This window comes from Eleginops maclovinus, chromosome 13 (assembly GCF_036324505.1).
Source record: "Eleginops maclovinus isolate JMC-PN-2008 ecotype Puerto Natales chromosome 13, JC_Emac_rtc_rv5, whole genome shotgun sequence".
Classification (NCBI taxonomy): Eukaryota; Metazoa; Chordata; class Actinopteri; order Perciformes; family Eleginopidae; genus Eleginops; species Eleginops maclovinus.
This window is the reverse complement of record NC_086361.1, coordinates 13,080,055-13,100,379: the sequence shown is the minus strand read 5'-3', so window position 1 is coordinate 13,100,379 and position 20,325 is coordinate 13,080,055. Positions and strand designations below refer to the sequence as shown.

The window sequence follows — 20,325 nt, the reverse complement described above, 5'->3', positions numbered from 1 at the left end:
TACACACAGAATGAAGACATGCAACGAGGAAGAGCTTGGAATTGAAACTGTGATTGGTTCTTCTATAAAGTATTTTACATGTAAGCTACAAAAGCATGGAAAGAAGTTCATATGACCTATATGGATATGTATGCATTCTAGGAATGATGATTTCATTCTTTGCAGGAGTTTACAGTCCAGTAAGCCAATCAAGGCCATAATATAACAGTTCAGAGCAGTTACCCTAGGCTTTGGTGGCATTGTTTGAATGCATATGAACACAGCATACCAAGCCATTATGCTATAAAAAGCCAGTGGACGAAGGACATACTGTACATCTCCTTATCAGCCAACATCTTTGTCAACTGAACACATATTGAAATTTGAAGCACTTCCATGCTTTTCCTATTAAAGACACAAACAAAAGCACAGACCACCAATTCTCTGTTAGAAATACTTTCATGATAACACATCAGCCTCACCAAAGAGTGGTCTTAAAGCCCTTTTTGACTCAGTCAGCCAAGACAATCACTGTCCAGCCGGCCCGTCCCGCTCCATCTTGCCTGGCAGACACATAAAGGCAGCCATCTTAAATCATGTCCCACAGTGCACATCTAATGACTACTGAGCCCCTGCATATTTCAACATTAATTCATTAGAGGCGGGGATTGGGGGTGGGGGTGTGCGCTCTAGGAAGAGGAGGGGGATCGGAGGCAGCAGGGAGAATCCTCGGCGCACTCTGATTAAGGCCGTTATGTTTTATAGAAGCCATTTTTCAATGCCTCCTCTGACAGCACTTGATGTTATTAAATTGTGGGCTTCAAGGAACGAGAGAGAGGGAGAGAGAGATAGCGAGAGAGAGAGAGAGAGAGAGAGAGAGAGAGAGGGAGGGAGAGAGATCATGGGAGTAAGAAAAGGGGGAAAGACAGATGGAGGCTGGAGAGAGAGAGAGAGAGAACGATTAACAATAGCGAGGAGACAGGTTGCCAGGTCTCCTTTGGCTGCTGATAAAGTGAACTTCTGGTGATTTGTTTGTGTGTTACCTGTGGTTTCTGGGGTTATCTATATCTCATAGGGAAGAGATTAGTATGTGTGTGTGAGAGAGTGTGTTGTACTGTACATAGAACAGTGCTTTTTTTCTCCCTGTCAGATGTGATACAGTGATTGAGTGAAGATAAGCCAGAGAGGACACTGGTATGTCCACTGTGCGACCTTGAATCAGATCTCTGGAGGTGTGCAGTACATCCACATACTGTACTTAAATTCACACAATGTTTCCTTTGCCTATCTTTCCTTTCCTATTTGAAGGGGGGAGTTGTAATTCCCATTTATAAAAGAAGAAAAACTCAGATGTTGTAGAGTTAGTCATCCGAGGAAGTTGAAGAAACTCAACCAAGCTTAGATGCTTTGTTGATGTGAAGGACAAAATAATACAGATATATGCTGAAAACATCTACTACAAAGTATTAGTTTTCTTATGGATTCCTCTGAGTACAAAAACACTACAGTCCATAATTAATGACAAAGACAAATGTTGTTAAAGAGGCTATGCTTTTCATGGGTTTTCCTTTCCAGTAGTGTGTGTTATAGGTTTTAGTGCAAGTAAATGGTCTGTTAAGTCTAAAATCTCAAAAGGGATTCCAAAGCTTCCATTGGACTCCTTTGTGTACTTCAGTAACACAGTGACATCACTTCATAACACTTGCACTTCTATTGGCTAGCGCTCCAACTCATTGTACAGATAGGTTAAGGGGTGGGACATCTCTAAGTGGTTGACCAATCGCAATAGAGCCGTCTGCTAATCAATCAAAGCAGACTGGGCTCTGGTTTCGGACAGAGGGTGAAAAGAGGTGCTGCAGTATGAACAAAATAAAGACCTTTTTGAACATTAAAGCATGGAAACATTCAAGAAGAAACACATTTGAAACTGAAAGCGAATATAAGAGGGCCCCTTTAAAGAGAAAACTGCTGATTCTCAACTGGCTGTGTAAATGTGTAATAAAAAAGTGTTCGGTCTTAACCAAACACCAGCAACGTGAGTGTGAGTCCTACTGTAGAGACATTTTTGAGAAGCTTTTATGGATACTTTGATAGTTTTATTCATTTGTGTGCTATTTCTTTCACAAGATATCGCAGTTATATGTGTTATAAAAGGTTGAATTAATAGGCAGTGGCAGATCCTCATCATCCTGTATATCCCTCAGTTTCCAAATGGCTGCTCAGTGTCAGGCTTGTCAAGGAATTGAGTCATCACATCTTGACAGAGTCTCTCTCTCTCTCTCTGCATGTAGACATGTGTTACATAATCATTTATATCAAAATTCTAACAAGACGTACAAGGGTTTTATTTTTGCATTTTATTATACTCTGAGAAACAAATTGCCCCCGGTAACTTAGCTTCCATGGATACCAATCACTATGACCAATCACATTTGGATATCTTGATAAAAATGTATCTCATTTCCAGCCTGTTTAGCGCACACACACACACACACACACACACACACACACACACACACACACACACACACACACACACACACACACACACACACACACACACACACACACACACACACACACACACACACACACACACACACACACACACACACACACACACACACACACACACACACACACACACACACACACACACACACACACACACACACACACGTCCTCATCCCTGCTTTATCCCTTTCATCTCTGACAGTTAAACAGTGCAATTGTGTGTGGCCCAACAGAGAGGTGGAGATAAAAATGGTTTCACTCCAAAAACATAATGACGTTGGATGTAAGGGAAGTCCATGCTCATAAATGCAAAAGGATCATGATGCTTTCACTGTGTGCTGTTTTTCCCCCCTGGTTATCTGTTTATGATATCTTTCTGATCATAGAAGTACATGTAATGTTTGAACAGGTATTCCTGATGTTTCACTCTGTATTTGTAAAACAAAAAATGATCTATCAACCTTACTTTAAGTTTTTAAAACAAAACAACATCAAGCTCAAGGGCAAGATCATTCAAAATAAACCATTAGCTATAGGTGTTCCTTTTATCCGGGGATGCATCAATGTCCAAAAAGACAACAAAATATTCAAACGTGATGTATAAGAGGGGCTGGAAGGCGAGGAGGTTTGAGGGAGAATGAATGAGACCACCTAATGTGAAATCAAAGAGTGAATGTTTGCACTGCTGAAAGGATAGAGGGAGAAGAAGAGAGGGGGAAATAAAAGGCAATGCAGAGTGTCGAGGAAAGAAAGAGGCTCTTACAGGCTAAATGACGCTTGATTCCCTGGATATTTGGGCTCCCTCTGGGGAACATATAGTTGTTGCATGGCACTGACAATTTGAGAGGCTCCTAGGGGAAACAAAAAAAGACACAGAATGAGACAGATGAACACACAGGCATCTCTCTGTGGTGCAGACTGACAGACACTCCTTCCACACACCATAGAAACCTCATGCCAGCCGAAAGCACACATATCTCCATTGGAATAATCAAGCTACATTCGGGTGCAGTACACAAATTGGTAAAAAACCCAATTTGGTAATTAAAAATTACCCGGATATTGTGCCGAAATAAATCAGCAGAATAGGCTGAAATATTTGGAAAGAACATATTTGAAAACATGCAAGTGACAATGCCAGCATTTCAACTGAGTGCCAACATGTATAAAAAGATAGGAATTCAAATATTCATCAACACTCTTCAGTTTGCCAGGAAAAGTGCGGTTGGAAATCAGTCGCAATTCTGTTGAAATTGCCAGTTACATTAAACAACAAACACACACACGCCAAGTATGTATTCTGCAGATCACTACGGACTTGTGGACTTCAAATACAAAGACATTATGTTATAGACTATAAGATCTCTCTCAACATCTTACTCCTGGAGCGCCAAGCTATGTATTTCCAAGACATATTGGTGGCGATGAGGATCAAAAGAAAGAGCCAAACCGAGTGACATACACATGCAGGATAATAAAAATTCATGGAATCTGCTCCACAGGCCAAAATGGATGGTGGCAGCTAGGTCATATTGCATCTGTGCAGATGGGGTCAGGGGTCATGTAAAGTTGTATGAGAAGACAGTGTGCTTTCATGCATCATGTAGCAGATAAAGATTTTTGGGGCTGAGAGAGTGGAGGTTGGGGGCCAGTACTGAAACAACAACCCTGTGTCTCTGGAGCCACCATCCGCCCGGCTGTATCATACATTTTCAAACACTTGATACAGGTGGGGTAGGATTTACCACGACGACATTAGCCTTTGAGTCCTGCATTTATTTTAAAACTAGTTACATTCATTTTTTATTATGCTTCCTGTCCTGTTGGATTCCTGCTCATTCACCTCAACAATGCAACATGCTCAGAAATGTGTCTAAAGCTCCTTAGTTTTAGAAAACATCAACAAAGGTTGAAATTGTACAATCATTTTAGATTTTCTAAAGCTACTAGATATTCATTACACAAGTTAGTGGTGTAACAAAATCTTCAGTACAATATAGGTAGCATGAACTCAAATGTAATTATATGGATCCATGTTCAAGGTAATTTTGTGGCTCATAAAATCCTTTTTGGACAACAACGAACGTCTCTGACACAGATATTCTTTGGCCGCTATATTACCGGAGCATTATATTTTCTGTTACTTGCATTCCTACGACTCTGATCACTCTGATTCAGCATTACCTGCTAAGGCTTATTGGTGTAGTTATTATTATTTATCAATCAAAAAACAAATGTGTGGTCTGCTGAACGTTATTTTTATCTAACCAAACCAGTACAAGTTGAAAACTAATGGGAAACAAAATGACTGTTCTTATAATCATTTTGCTGTTCTGCTGCAACTATCTAGAGAACTAAATGCATGTGAGAGAGAGAGAGAGAGAGAAAAAGAGAGAAAGAGAGAGAAGAGAGAATGAGAGAGAGAGAGAGAAAAAGAGAGAAAGAGAGAGAGAGAAAGAGAGAGAGAGAGAGAAGAGAGAGAGAGAGAGAGAGAGAGAGAGAAAGAGAGAGAGAGAGAGAGAGAGAGAGAGAGAGAGAGAGAGAGAGAGAGAGAGAGAGAGAGAGAGAGAGAGAGAGAAGAAGTGTTGGGAAGGAGTGAGGTAGTTTACAGGCATCTAAGCGGCTGTAAAGTCATTCATTTGACTCTTACACTTTTTATTCAAATGGCCCTGACCTATTTGTTCGATGCCAGCCCTTATTTCATATGATCCACCAACAAGCCCAGAGCCATTATTCCAGCACAAATGGCATGGACTTGACATGGGCCCAAAAGCGTTCATATACCTCTCTGGCCCGGGGCCACAGTTTGTCATAACACAGGGAATTATGTATTATGCCTGCGCCCGGTGATGACATCACAATAGCAGGATGAAATATAAGCTCTGATATGGCTAGCTGATTGTGGAGAGCTGCGAGGGCTTTCATTAAAAACAGCATATCGCTCATAAAAAGATTAGAGCTGGACAGCTGTTTCCTGATAGTATGAGGCTTCTGTAGTGGCTTCATCATACACAGGCACACCTGGAAAATATAAAACGCTCCAACACTGCTGTGCACTTTGTTGTACTGCTGTGTGCGGCTTTAAGGCAGTAAACAACAGAGAAAGCAGCACAACATATAGTTTGTAAAGGCTTATAGTTATGAATACATATCAGTGCTTAAGATGGAACAAAAGTCCCTTGGCTTTACACAAGTCAAACTTAGGGAAGCATTTGGTGCTGTTTATTCCACTACATTTATTTGATATTGCGTTCAAAACACAATCAATAATGCATTTGCTGAAAACCCCCAAAACTTTCAATAGCAGTAGATCTGACTGGAACTAGATATTGACTTGGTTTTTAACAATGTCTTGATAAAGAATAATCTAAATGTGGTTATTAGTTAATTGACGTGTAAAAGTTACGTACTGAGCAGGCCATTTTACTAACTTAAACAAAATTGCTACATTAACTTGAACATATATCTATAATTTGAATTTATCACCCATTCCATATATCTTTAATCTCAAACCATGTACTGCCAATGTTTCAGCTGCAAGGCGATGCTTTATTTGTTGTTCTTAACTGAAGTACATTTGTAAATTTAAGCTTTGAAATGTAAAACTTTAGGACTTTTTTATGTTTTATTCAAACTCATTAAATCTTAGTAAAGGATCAGAACTACAGGGTTTCCCCACACATAGACTTTACTCTAGGTATATTAACAGCTGCCAAAGTATATTTCGCAACTCATGTGTTTTTTTATTGTTTTTTATCCGTCCGCGAGCACGACGCCATCTGCGATCGATTAACTAGTGGACAATGATACCTCGCTCTATGCCTCCTGTACCTGTTCGCTCTGCTATCGTAGCGTAAAGGGTCTGCTAACAAGCAACCAACAGAAAGGGAGACCTTACAAGAAAAAGAGAAGACGACGTTGGAATTAACTTAGAAGACGTGACATGTTGTTGCACCACGTGCTCGTGCCTGGCTACCACCACAAGTATATTTCAGATCTTTGGGAAACACTGAACTATTCTACGGGTGGAAATAATAGATCACACAACACACGTTATGTGTCTACTTTATAACATACGGGCATAGGCGGATCCAGGGTAGGGCTTGGTTGGGCTATAGCTATACCAACCCAACCAAGAATTGTGTTAGCCCTACCATAAAACCAACTAATATTCAATGAGTCAGCCACACTTGAGGAAATTAAACAACACGAAGGAGACCAAGTTGATATAGATTTCAAATAAACAATTTATTAATTACAATACAACTCAGCAGATGTTTGCCTGCTGCGAACACGACTCGTCTTGCTTGGGGTGAAGTCGTCCCGCCATACTCTTACCATCCATTTGGCTCTCACCGACACATCCACTGGAAAGCTATGGAAGCTTATAGTACTATTGTACCTCGATGAATTCGTACAAGGTGGTACACAACAATGGAGAGCGGTCTTTTTCACGTGTTGATACGCCAACCGCCTCTCTTTCACCCGAAATCCACTCATATTTAAACTTTGTCAATCAAATTATAAACAGCTACTCTAAACTAGCGTCTCCAATCTCCACAACAACACAACCTACCGGAAGTATTCGAGCGTACACTCAACACACGGAAGTTAACCCGAAGTTCTATTGTGCTCGTAGCCTATTAAGCTCAGGTCAAACTTTATCATGGATACATTTGTTTTTAAACGCAACTTTCTGCTTCGCCTGCCGACATTTTTTGGGTAGTGGTGGTGCTCTTCCTTGCTGCGGTCTTGTTGCCTAATTAGCATACTTAATTTGTTGGAGATGTGTTTTGACTCTTGGCTGTTGTGTGGTAGACTATATATGGCTTTAGGACAAAGTAACTATACCGTCTCTCTATGTGTGTGTGTGTGTGTGTGTGTGTGTGTGTGTGTGTGTGTGTGTGTGTGTGTGTGTGTGTGTGTGTGTATTTCTAGCTGTGGGAGGGTGTTGTTTTATTGAATATATATTCACATTGAAATTATGGCATTGATTTGAGCCCCACCGCTGTGTGGGTTAGCCCCACCGTAGTTGAACCAGAAACTTTGGCGCCGCCACTGCATATGGGGCGAGTACCGGTGAGACAGGCAGTCATAGTTTTCAGTTAAATGTGTTCCCTTAACCAATTGTGAAATTTAACAAATTTGTGATATAGGACTTTGCAGTGCATTTGTTTATTCCACTACCACCTAAGTGCTTCTCTCTTTGGCACTTCTCTACACCCCCCTCAGTGAGAGGAACATAATGAAACAAATATGATATGTGGTAGACAAACAAGAGGAAAACAGTAATTGATTGTTTAAGAATAAGGGAGGTGTACAGGTGCCATTTCTAATTTGGTGGGAGAGGCCGTAGGAGGACGGCCTTGAAGAGCACAAAGCAGCTGGAATCAGCCTCACACACTTTGCACAACATCAAAGGCTCTTTAGCTCACTTCATCAAAGGTGTGCTCGGCTCTCACTGTCTGCGGGCGCACGGTGTGTGTGTGTGTGTGTGTGTGTGTGTGTGTGTGTGTGTGTGTGTGTGTCACTCTGGGTATGAGTTTCAGGAAATCTTGGCATGAAAGAGAAATTTACTCACGCATCCACGTAAAGTGTTATCCTCTAACTCAACACTGTTTACATAAGGAAATGAGAAATGTAAGAAGGAAGTCACATCCACACTGTTTTCTTTTTCATAGGGTAAAGAAAAAACAAATCTCTTCCTTTGTCGGGGGGGAATGTAGTGGAATATGACATTTAAACAGCAGTCAGTTCAATCTATGACAGGTGTGTTAGAAACAAATGTAAATCAGTTTCACTTGTTGTCTTTCCTCATCGAGTTCAGAGCACAATGAGCCGTGAGAACACAAAAGATAAATAACAACAGCGTCAACAAACACTGACTCACACAGGCTTTAGTGTCATTACAGTGTTCAATGAATTAATGCACACCTCTGTGGTCAGTAACAGCAGAGTCAATTTAAAGAGCGCTTGTCAGAGCAGCAAGAGCACAACAAGATTCTATCCAAAATTCATTATTTCAATGCATTGTAAAGCTGGAAGCATTAGGGGTGGATTATGACCTTTTCTAACCACCAATTAGAGTTGATCATAATTAGTCTTAATATGTGATAAACACAGCCAAAATTGCTGTCAAAATGGGTTCAGTATAATATTAGGGTTTTTTTCTAGAAAAATATATTATGAGGGTGCTAACGTCACTTCCAGTCAAAATAACGGCCACGCCCACTTTATGGCGAAAATAATGCATCAGAGCGAAGCGAAAATATAGTTTCTTCATGTCTTAAAGATGCTGAGACATATTGCACCTCAAACGGCAAATAAATCCTGAGTTATGGTTTCTTTACTTCCTCTACAGAAAAAAGGACAGTAAAATAAACAATGTAATTCAGAAATCACAGTTTCAGTGTAAGCCTCCTGCCTGCCACCGGCAGACCGACTGGACATCCATCACCTATTTATTCGGAGCGGTGTATACCGTCTGACGGTTTATTTGTCACGATTTTCTGATTTTTTGAGTAATTATACAGTTTTGGACAAACTTAAATATTATTTTCTGGCATCAATTAAAAAGGTTACAGGGAAAAATCATCATTTTGGTACGAGGGCGCACACTCAAAGTAAGAGGGTGCAGCACCCGTTACTAGGCTTAGACTAAACCCTGAAACTGTTAAATCTTTCACTATGATATTCAACATATAGGTTGCTGGGTAACCTTACAGAAATAACTCTCTGGCCAACATTCTTCCATGAACATGCAAAGGTAGCTGCTCATCGACACCAATGGATAAAAAAAAAACTGGTCAGTTTGTAGAATCCACAACTCGTACAATGTCACTTAAACATCCATGGGCCAGTTATACATCTTAATAAGAGTACAGTGTAAAGTAAATACATGCCAACACTAACGTTTTCTTTGAAACAGGAAGCCAAGCTTTAATGTATCATTGCTCAGGATCTCTAATGTGTTTTTCTAACATCTTATCTTCTGTTATATTGTTTGCATATTGACTGTCAACTAGAATCCTGGACTCATTACATACCTCTAAAAAAAACTATACAAATATTTTCTTCCCTTATCTTTTTTGTCAGGTTTTGAATTATGTTGCTTGGACTCAAATTATTGCATCAAACTCCTCCATTGGTGCATTTTCCATCAGAAAAGGTAAACAGGTTGAGTAAAAAAAAATAAAGAAAATAAATTGCCTATGTAGATAGAGGGAATCTGACCAAAAATGAGAATAATGATAAGGCAGAGAAAGAGAGAGAGGAAAGGGAGACAGCAGACAGAGAGATTTGGCCATTACAGGTGCGCTCATCACAGAGCGCAGCGCGTGTCGGAGAGAGAAAAGAAAGTTCCCTCCGGAAGACAATGGCTTCGGACAGGCACACAATAGCTTCATTAGAGAGTTCACATTATCAGGTCATGGGAGATAGAGGGGAAATATCAGACCGGACACATTCGAACGATGCCCGACACAGAAGCCTGCCAACTTGGCAAGCCTGAGCCTCAGCTGTGACGAAGGCGGATTTTTTTAGTTTCTAATCTGATGCTCCCGAAGTTGACAGTGATGGGAAATTGTTGAATAGAAAAAAGTCTGTGAGGGGGGGAAAGGGCCAGAGAGGGAGATTAATGGTTGCTCTACGGCCATGTTACATCCCATTCTAATACTGTGGTCTTTCACTGTCCCCTTATAAATCCCTTCCACAGCTCTGATGGAAGGTTACAGGTTGTAAACAACATAGCCTACTGTAGCAGAAAGCCCACGAGTGAGTTAAGTTTCATTAATACAACCAATTTATAAAAGGAATACCAGCCTGTTCCTTGTTCTGTCCCTTATGTGACTGTTGCCTCCATAAATGGTACAAATGTCATTTCCTAGCCGTTAAGACATAAAAAGCAGAGGTTTACTAGCTGCCAAAGCATTAAGCATGGAAAATAATTACAGTAGGAAAACCACACACGCCGCTCACAATTAGTACCACACGTGAACCCTCTCAGATGTCGTCTATGTGCACAGACTATTGATCAGACGGATCAATCCGCGGCTGATGGTGAGCAGGCCTTTAAGTGCCCACGTCACACTTGTTCACCAGCATCAGGGGAGCTGTCATCAAACACTTACAATCAATTACCGTAATTAGCCCCTAACCCTCATGTGGCGCTCCGGACTGTACTCAAATTTAGAAATGATGGGCAGCAGGAAATAAAACATCCTCAGGAGCTGATGAGAAAAGGAAATGCACATTTTTAGAGAGTGTGTTCCAGCACTGTAGAGACTTTAGAGGGTAAAGACAAGAAGAACTTAAAAAATATGTCAACTCATCTATGACATCTTGTTGTTACAAAGAAATGTTTTATATTAAATCATTTACTAACAAATGAACTGATAACTGTATACTGAATCACCTTATATTGGCCAATACAATTATATAGAGACTAACACCTCAACATATCAAAACTGTAGTAGTCTTCGCCAATAATATCAATGGTCGAACACTTGAAACCAAATTAAAACCAGGAAAAAACGTTAAATAATTCTAAAATTTAAAAGGTTTTTTTGTTAGAAAGTTAGAAGTCATATTTCCCTCTGGAATATATTTTTCATACTGTTGTGAAAACATCTTCTCACAACTGGATTTCTCTACAGAAACTAAATTATGCAAGAACTAAACAACAGGAAAACATGATAATGTTATCATTTACCTTCACCCAGTAATCATATTCACTGAACAGAGCCTGAACACATCATACCATAACTCAATGAACCCTGCACTAGCAGGACTGTGTTGCCCATCAGCTGCTAACAGCTAACAGCCAATATCAACTAGCGCCCTTACTGACAATTTACATACAAATCTATTGTTCACTATTTAACATGATCAAAACTACAGTCTGTATCTGTCCATAGTGAGTTTAGTGTATTTCAGAGAAACGTTATAATGATACTGACCCGCTAACTAACTAGATGCCTCGAGTGATCTGGCTTGTACTAGATCCGCTTACAAAAGGTCAGTAGTTTTGGAATCAATGTAAAAGGTTTTTTCTGAGGCAGAAAGATATTGGTGGCAATGGGCCCAGGTGGGAATAATAGAAGTATCTACTTTCTAATGCCATCCCAAAGAAGTTAAATTATTAGCAGCAGCAGCAGCATTAAAGTAAATTAATATCATGGTACTCTGACACTGCATTATTAATACATCCTATTTCAAAATATGTTTCCCTTGCCAGGTACAGAATGTGACACTTTAAAGCAGATAAAACACCCCAACTGTGAATTCAGGCCAGTGGGGACCCATTGGTGAAGTTTCCCCCTGGAAAATACCCACACTTTGACTTCCTCTCACCATATTTCTTTGTTTCTATACCTACACTGTACCTCCAACACACACAAACAGCTTCCCCTTCAGCAGGGAACAAACCTCCAAGGTTGCAGCCCTCCACGGATGTGCCCATGTCATGGACAAAGAGTATTCTAATTTCAGCCAAGTGCCCTCTCACCTGCATGCTGGTAATAAATCTTTTTTTGGTGACAAAAATAGATGTCCAATTAAAGTATAAATTGACACAAAAAGAAGTGAATGAAGAAAGAATGCCACTCCAAGGTCAACATGACCCGTAATGAAAATAATAAATAAACTTGAGGCTTTATAGCTTAGAGTTATCAACTACTTTGCAACCATAGAAATTGAGCCTTCTTTTCATTTTTAAAAAGGAGTTCAAAACAAAATGGGATTCCTGAGATTGTTGGCAAGCTCATTTAATTTCTTTCCAAAACTTCTGACTTGTGATCTATCAGGTCAGGCTGCACTTGGAAGCAGCTTTCACCTCAAACTGAGATCACACCCCCGGCTTGAACCTGCTCTCTGCAGCTGTGATTTCCTTTGTTTGCAGTCTTGTTACCTCTCAAACGGTTCCCTATCGGAGGTTATGTGTAACGGAGGGTAGATTTTTAGTGTGATGACAATGCATAAATGGTGTATGGCACTCCCATCTCGGAAATTTGGGAGACACTTATCCAGTGCAAATTAGCCATCAACAGAAGTCATGTGTTAACAGGTACACCGTGCTGGAAGCTAATCTTGTCTCAATCGCTCGTAAAACCGCTCAGGAGGGAAACTTTTGGACGGCCCAGAAAAAGCAGAGACACGTGGTGGACATAATAACTAAAATATGTTACATGTGCCAACTTTTCAAGCCACCATACATTATTAAAAAGGTGTATTAATGTTGTGTTTTACTGTATTAATGAAGACAAAACAATATTACACTTTTATGCATCATTTAGTTTTTTCAGTATCAAAAGGTCCTATTCGATAAGTCCGGTTTCATCTTGGGAATCAAACGCTTGCAAAGAAAAAGAAGAAAACACTTTATAGAGTAAGCTTAAATTCACCAGCCCTCATATTGGTAGGACTTGCTTAAAGTGAATATATCTGTCCTTTCCTTGCTGTTCGGAGTTTGATTCTCTATGTTTTTTGTACTTTGTAAAAGCGTAAGCCAAATGAAATGTAATGTAATGTGATGGTTATTTCTTAATAATAAATCATTTCTTAAAATGATCTTTCCATCCTTTTTGGTTGTGGTTGCTACTATTTACTTCTTTTTGAGTGTCCCATCAATAAAGAAAAAACATAGAGAAGCTATACAAGGATGAACAGGCTATACTTATGTGATCCATTTTTAGTTTTTTTTAGGAATTTGGCAACAGTTTGGATAGCAGCGAACACTTATAGTTGTTTCTTTGTTTTTCCTCCACTACAGGGCTTTCCCTAACAAACTAACCCTCTCTGTCACTCGCTCTCGATGCTGCTTTGAATCTCTCAGGCCTCTCTCTGCTCATCCAGTAGCAGAGGCACACACAGGTATTCACAGGCTAACAGAGACATTACACTGATTGCATGCTGCCTGAGAGACTCAAGTAAAAACAGTTACAAGTTAGTCTTAAGTGAAACTCCTGGAACGATTCAAGGAGTTTATCATTCAGACAGCCTAATGCAGCAAGGCTTTTGCCATTTACTGTTTGTGTCATTGGTGATATTCATCCAGTTACAAATGGAGCTGTCATGATAATGCTATGAAGGATCACGCTAACCCCCATTTACCAATCTCTTCGTCAAATCCCAGAGGGTGGAGCTTTGATTACTCCCGCAATTAGCGATGTCAACCTCCTCTACGAATTAAGTATTCAGGTTTGTGTTTTCAAACCAATTAGCCTACTCTCTTGCTATGACTTGTTGATTAATTATAGATATTTAGTTAGGAAAGGAGACATTAATTATTAATCAAAATTGAATTATGTGGCATAATTAACCACAAAACTTTACTGTTTTTTTCCCCCCATCTCGGCATGTTTCGGTTTATATAACCTCAGACTGTTTTTGACACGTGACAGAGCGGGGAAGAATATGTGACCTTGGCTTATGTGAAAAGGCGTTGAACGCATTAACACGCCGCTAATAGCTTTTGTGAGAGTGTTTGCTGTACTGTCAGCAAGTTGCTGTAAGTGCTCAACGTTAACACACACTCTCAAATCCAAAATCAATGGCCTCTTAGAAACCTGTTGTACTGATGCACTGGGAGACTCTATTCATCACTTGTTTATGGCTACATGCTATGAAGTGAGGTAATGGCATTTATGGGTATTTACAGATGACATGTTGAGTCCTTAAAAAATATTTATTGTGTCTGCCACTCTGCTTCTATTGTAGCCAATGTCCTTGCACAGATGATACAACAGATATCTGCTTATATATTGAAGGAAATGTGTGATTTATTGCAAGGTCACAGAGGTCACAGAGTGCCTTAATAGCAAACAACAGAATGTAACAGCAGGTCTGTGTTACTTCACCGGGTAATTAGCTTTGACCGACAGGCTATTAAGTATGACGTTTTTGACTGAAATGCTATGAAATATTGATGTTGATTATCATCCTTTGTGTTGCCGGGCAGATTTGCCATTGTAGCCTAACCGTGCAATGCAAGTCCGACCAACCCTTCACAAAGGATTCCGTGGACCTGTAGAAAGCGGCAGGAGAGCGTGCAAATATCCATCATCATTGAGGCCGCATGGAAATATATACGACTGCCAGCTGGTAAAACAAGTGTGAAACAAGGCTTACACATTTCTTCTGCATCTGCGATAAAATAACTGCACCGGTAACTGCACTTTTAGCAGATTCGAACTTTGTGATTGATGTCGTTGGGGTAGTTCCACACCATCAGCACAATGCTGTAGGGGTAACATAAGGGGGGAAGACTGTGGCATTAGTTGCAGTTTTGCTCATTTTCTGTGTGTATAGCTGCATTTCATAGCACATTTCAGTAACCAAAGAAAACCGTGATGAGATAAGGAGATTACCGCACTTATCATAATCACCACTGAACGCCTCTGAATTTGCATGAACATACAGTTTATTGCTCTGGGATAAGGCTTACAATAGCAGTGTGGCATATTTGCTCATAACCACAGGTAAATCTGAATGACAGCTGTAAAATGTAGCAGCTAATGGAATGCTAAACTCACTCAGGATGCCTCCGGAAATGCAGATTCACCAGGCACCATTACCAAATAAATTAAACGGATATCTGATAAAGCTTAGAGCAACAGAGACAAAACCCGGCATGAAGGCAGCTGCACATACCATCATATCCAGCCTGCCTTTAATATGAGAAAGTGATGGCAATTGACACTGGTGAATTATGTTGATAATATATAAATGACGGCAGTAAACTTACATTAGCACGTCTTATAGTGTATAAATTAAACAGTATCCATTAGATTTTTACAGCTCTGTATCATAATGCACATATACAGGGGCCATTCCAAAGCTGTTATGGCAGATTTACTAGTATAGTATAATGTAAACTTTAAAATGTAATTTGCTGAAGAAAGTTACATTTATTAGCAATATGCAGAGCAAAATTAAAAGACTTAAGTTACCTTGCAAACCTTTGCAATGAAGGACCTTGTATTTCTCCATTTATTTCATGCATAAAATGGGTACAAATCACCCCGGCTCCCATAAAGCTCAATAATTCCTGAAAAGACCAAGTTTGGTCTTTGAAACTGTCGGAGAGAGATATACCCTCTGTGTAATGAAAATGTTCGGTCAAGCCAATTAAAGCTGAGCCATTTTGTCTTTGTGTCTTCCCTTCCTCTGCAATTAATTAAATGTGGTTATAAAAGGCATATTCTTGGGGTCTGAATGGCTGCAACAGACCTCCGCTGGTCATGTACTAAGGTTGAATTACAATGTTGTCAATGGCACCATTATGTGAAATTAGGTTTGAGCTTGTCCCTTTTACAAAATGCTATTGTATGATACCATTATGGATGCTGCATGAAAACGACTGACTCCAGTGAATGCTTCTGAATACCATTGAAACCAAGTCACATATTTCACCATTGTTTTTATTTCCATGAAGCTTTACTTGTGCATACTGAGTTTCATATATTTCTCCTTCTTTCATTAATCAACTTGTTCTCTTCACCCTTTGCCTCTTTTAGAGTCAGGGTGATTTTGAATGATAATCTACTAACAGACCCATGCAGTGGTTCATTTACATTTTGTACAATTCAAAAACATTGTTTCTTTCTGATGGAATTTATCTGATGTAACAAACGTAAATGCATTTACTGCAAAGTGTCTTTAATGTGCAATTACCAGTGCTTTGGAACCCTCTAAAATTTTGGATTTTTTTACAACTTACTTTTTATTTCATGCTGTACGAAAATGTATATCATAGAGGACAGTTAAGGTAAAAAAGCAAAGTAACTTTTCTTTACACCAATACATGTATAACCCTCCTCAAGCCTTTGTGAGTTTTGTGTCGACAACATGATTGCTTCTGGAAACAGCTACAAGGTGCTGAGTTACAATTCTTGCACGACTTTCATAAAAGCACCAGCAAAATGTAAGTGCCCTGGACGGCTGTAAAGTAATGCGGGGCTGATACTGCTTTATTTTTAGGCTGATGCCAAGCTTTAAAAACAGATATTAGGATTAGGGTCAGGGCCATAAACAAACATAACTAAATGATTTCTGGTTGAAAAATAGACTTGCCAGCGAAATGACAAACTCAAGTCTAAAATGAACAACAACTTGCCTTGAAAGTCAAATTAATACATTTTTGCCATTTCCTGCTTCAATGTCTTACATACTGACTACTTTATATACACCAATATGATATAGTGTGACCAGCTGATTAAACCGGCCATGTCTAAATGAATCAGTCGGGATCTATTAACCACAAAACAATCTGAATGTATTGCACCTTTTTTTTTAGGTTAGCGCAAAACAACAAACAGTATGCACCATTTAGGGTCAAAGGGAGAAAGGAAGGGTTGGTACGCATGACGGGTGGAAACAAAAATCATGTACCCAAGTGAGATGATGCATGGCTCATCCTGTAAAGTGAGGGGTATAAGGTGTCCTTGAATGTGTATACGTAACCACCAGTGTGCCGGTTAGTCAGGGTGATGGAGTGTCTGGTCATGGATCATTGACACTTTAGGCTCTTGTCAGCAAGTCTATTTGATAAGTTGTGTCCCTTTAATTTAAGACTTTGACACCACTAATGTATATATAGAGCAAGAAGGACTTTTAGAGGCACTAAACTGCTGGGAATTCGCCAGCAGAATGTCCTGGTACAAAAGCCTGAAGGCAGAGGAAAAAATACGCACTAGAAAAAGAGGGGAAGAAGCATCTATTTAAAGCACGTACAATCCCAATGTGGAGTGTGAAGGCCTTTGCATTGCTGCATACACTACTGCAGACATTAACGTATCACCCTTTTTATATTCATAATAAGCATCAGGTGCCCAGCACGGACAGCAGAGCAGACCTCCTGGTCTCACCACAGGGCTACTTATTATTATTAACACCATTTGTCTGGATCTCTCGCTGGTCCAACAGACACTGTGAGGATGACATGTTAATAAATGACCCTGGGTAGCTCTTTGGCATAGGCCTGTTCCTCATCTGCCCCCTCAGCCTCATCAGCAATGCACGTGCACAAACACACATACTGTATCCAATCCCCAGCAGGGACAGGAGCTGGAGATTTGTTTTCCTGTAAGGTCCCCACTCTGTCTATTGTTGTTTGCACTGAAGGGGACAAATTCAATTCATTCTTATGACAAGAAAGCTGTGATACACAAGACAAAAGAGAGGAAGGAGGGAGGAGATAGGAGGCAGGAGGTGGAAAAGTATGTGACTTGTCCAGGAGGAGACAAACAGATGAGGGAGAATAAAGGAACTTGCTGAACGCAACAAAACATACAAAGAAGAACACAATGGCTGAGCAAAAGTTGTGCTTCAGGGAGTTGAAAGCTACAGCTGTGGAAAAGGTCTACTCGTTAATACTGCAAGGAAGTGCAATGCTGATTAAAACTGCAGCGATCAATGCAAACATTGACCAACAGTCACTCCCATAACCTGAGACAATCAAGCAAGGGCCGTGATATTGGGATTGATGAATTGAATTCAAATAAAAGAAAACCAGAATTTTGTCAGTCGTAAAGAAAGACCACTTTGTCTACAGAGTCTACAGCAAAGCATTTTTCATTTCTGATATTATTCATATTTTGTAATGGCATAAGAGTTGTATTACCCTGGTTTAAAATACTGCATTACAGTTAAAGGATGTTGGTCAAAATATTGTGATATTTTGGTTTCTCCATATCACTTAGCTCTACTTATTAAGTGGACTTTCGGTTATATCTTTTATATTTCTTGGTAACAACTTTAAATTCTGTTGGAACCAGCACATTTTAAAGACATATATATTTGATTTTTCAATAGCTTTTCAGGATTAACATGTTCACAAATTAAGACGATATAATGCCAATATTCACTTTTGATCATTCTTGACGGTAAAACTGCTCTCCTTTATGTGATGAATCTGTCTTGTTAATTTACTTTAGTTTTTTCTCACTTCTATTTTTGCTTAGACATTATGATAATAACTGCTGCCCATCCAAACGGCACAGCTTGTTATGAATGAAAAATCCATAATTTCATCCATTATAAGGAAAGAAAGGAAATCATGCTGAGAGCACATCTGAATGGTTAACCTGAAGCAAACATTGAGCACTTTCCTTTTAAAGCCACCTGCAGAAATCCCCCCCACCCCCTGCATGATGCTCCCCTTTGAACTGTCACATTAATAATCCTATGCTCATATTCAAATGTTCTGTCGAGAGCTAAAGGAAGATTGAGTGCCTTTGCCATTGTGAGGCTAAGATTGAAGACATGTCCCATTGACATTGTTAAAAGTTTATGAAAATATATGATTCCTCAAATGTCATTGGCTGATGGGGCTCCCAACTCCCGCACAGTTTCAGGACAAAATCGCTCTTTTAATCAAAATGATTGAATACTAGCAAGTTGGATTCAGGGATGTGAATAAAACAAGTGGGCTGCGAGTGTCGATGTAGTTGTGTAGTGTGTGGGCGCTACACTTATGATGGGAGAAGGTGGAGGCGTGGTGTGATCAGAATTTAGATCTTACTATACACACTCAATACAAAGAGATGACTGATTTTGCCCATGGTCCATGTGAACGTGTAGGGACCAAATTCTCAAATTAGCATGATATGAAACCGACAGAGAGTCAACTAGCTATCACAGGAAGACATATGGTGTCACATCTGCATGCAAAGCCCAGCAGATGTTACATATTCTTTCAACCTGTGAGGCTGAATGGCATGAGGACAACTCTGAGGCATTCTTAGAGGTTTCCGTACTGTCTATAAAAAGACTTTGAGTTTACATTATCCAGCACAGAACTCTAGTTGTTGACAATTAAAGTGAAAATGTGGATTTAAAAGCAGATCGTGCAATCAATAATAAGGGTGAGTGCTATAAGTCCTTGCCTCTGTGTTATGACTTTTATATCAGATGCAGAAATATCAAGCTTGAGTCATACATGTAGGAGCATTTTTAAGGCCCATTGTTTTGCATTTGTATTGTTTACTTCCTAATACAAAGCTGGTATAGAAACATCAGAGCAGAAAAAAAACATATCTGTGAGAATTTAACCAAAAACAGGGAGCGAAAGCATCATACTCTAGACTTTGCTGAAAATGTCTCATTGGGCAAATAACATTATTCAAATTTTCGATCTGAAATGTCCACTGTTTTAGTTTGGAAAACATTACCCTGCCCATATTTGACCACATAATGCTCCAATTCAAATCAAATAATAAATAATGCCCTCATTGTATAATGCAAAAAGTAAGCTGAATCTTTTTTATTTAATACTGAAAAAATAAATGTTTTCCAAGGTGATTTTACGATAATACTAGCTCAGATCAAGTGTGACATTTTTTCCTGCATCACAGCCCCCATTTACAAAATCAACCAAGACAAACACCAAGACAACTGCACATTTGACCTGGGATTTCACTCCTAATCTTAAAGAGGCAATAAACATACCATATAAAGCATGAATTAGTTTGCCGTTTCTGGAAACATACAGTACGAAGTAGAAGAATGTCTAAATTGGGAAGTTAGCAGGGACGGGGAGAGTGATGGAGTGCCACGGGCCTACAGCAGTCGTCCCGTCTGCTCTGTTGCCACTCTATTCCATCATAGGCACATTTACCCTTAGGGGAGTCTCCAGAGAAAAGGGGCACTGACCTTGCACACCTGTGCTTCCCCTGATGCTCGGGGAGGATCACCAACCCGAGCAGTCCCTGTCCTCTACCTGATCGCTCTTTAGAACAAAATATTGTTTAGAGCAAGGACAGGACAAGTTTTTTTTTTTTAGAGGGCTTACTACTCAATCACTTCTCCTGTCCTGTATTAAAACGACAAACAGTT

At 39.7% G+C, this 20,325-nt stretch overlaps 1 protein-coding gene across 1 annotated transcript in view; it reads right to left on the bottom strand.

The window, feature by feature from the left end:
* The window catches only part of tshz1 (teashirt zinc finger homeobox 1), a 141,144-nt gene that overhangs the window by 55,192 nt on the left and 65,627 nt on the right, over positions 1-20,325 (bottom strand). Inside the window, exon 2 of the mRNA XM_063899993.1 lies at positions 3,257-3,344. The gene's annotated coding sequence lies outside the window, so the exon portion shown is untranslated. The remainder of the gene's footprint in view (positions 1-3,256; positions 3,345-20,325) is intronic.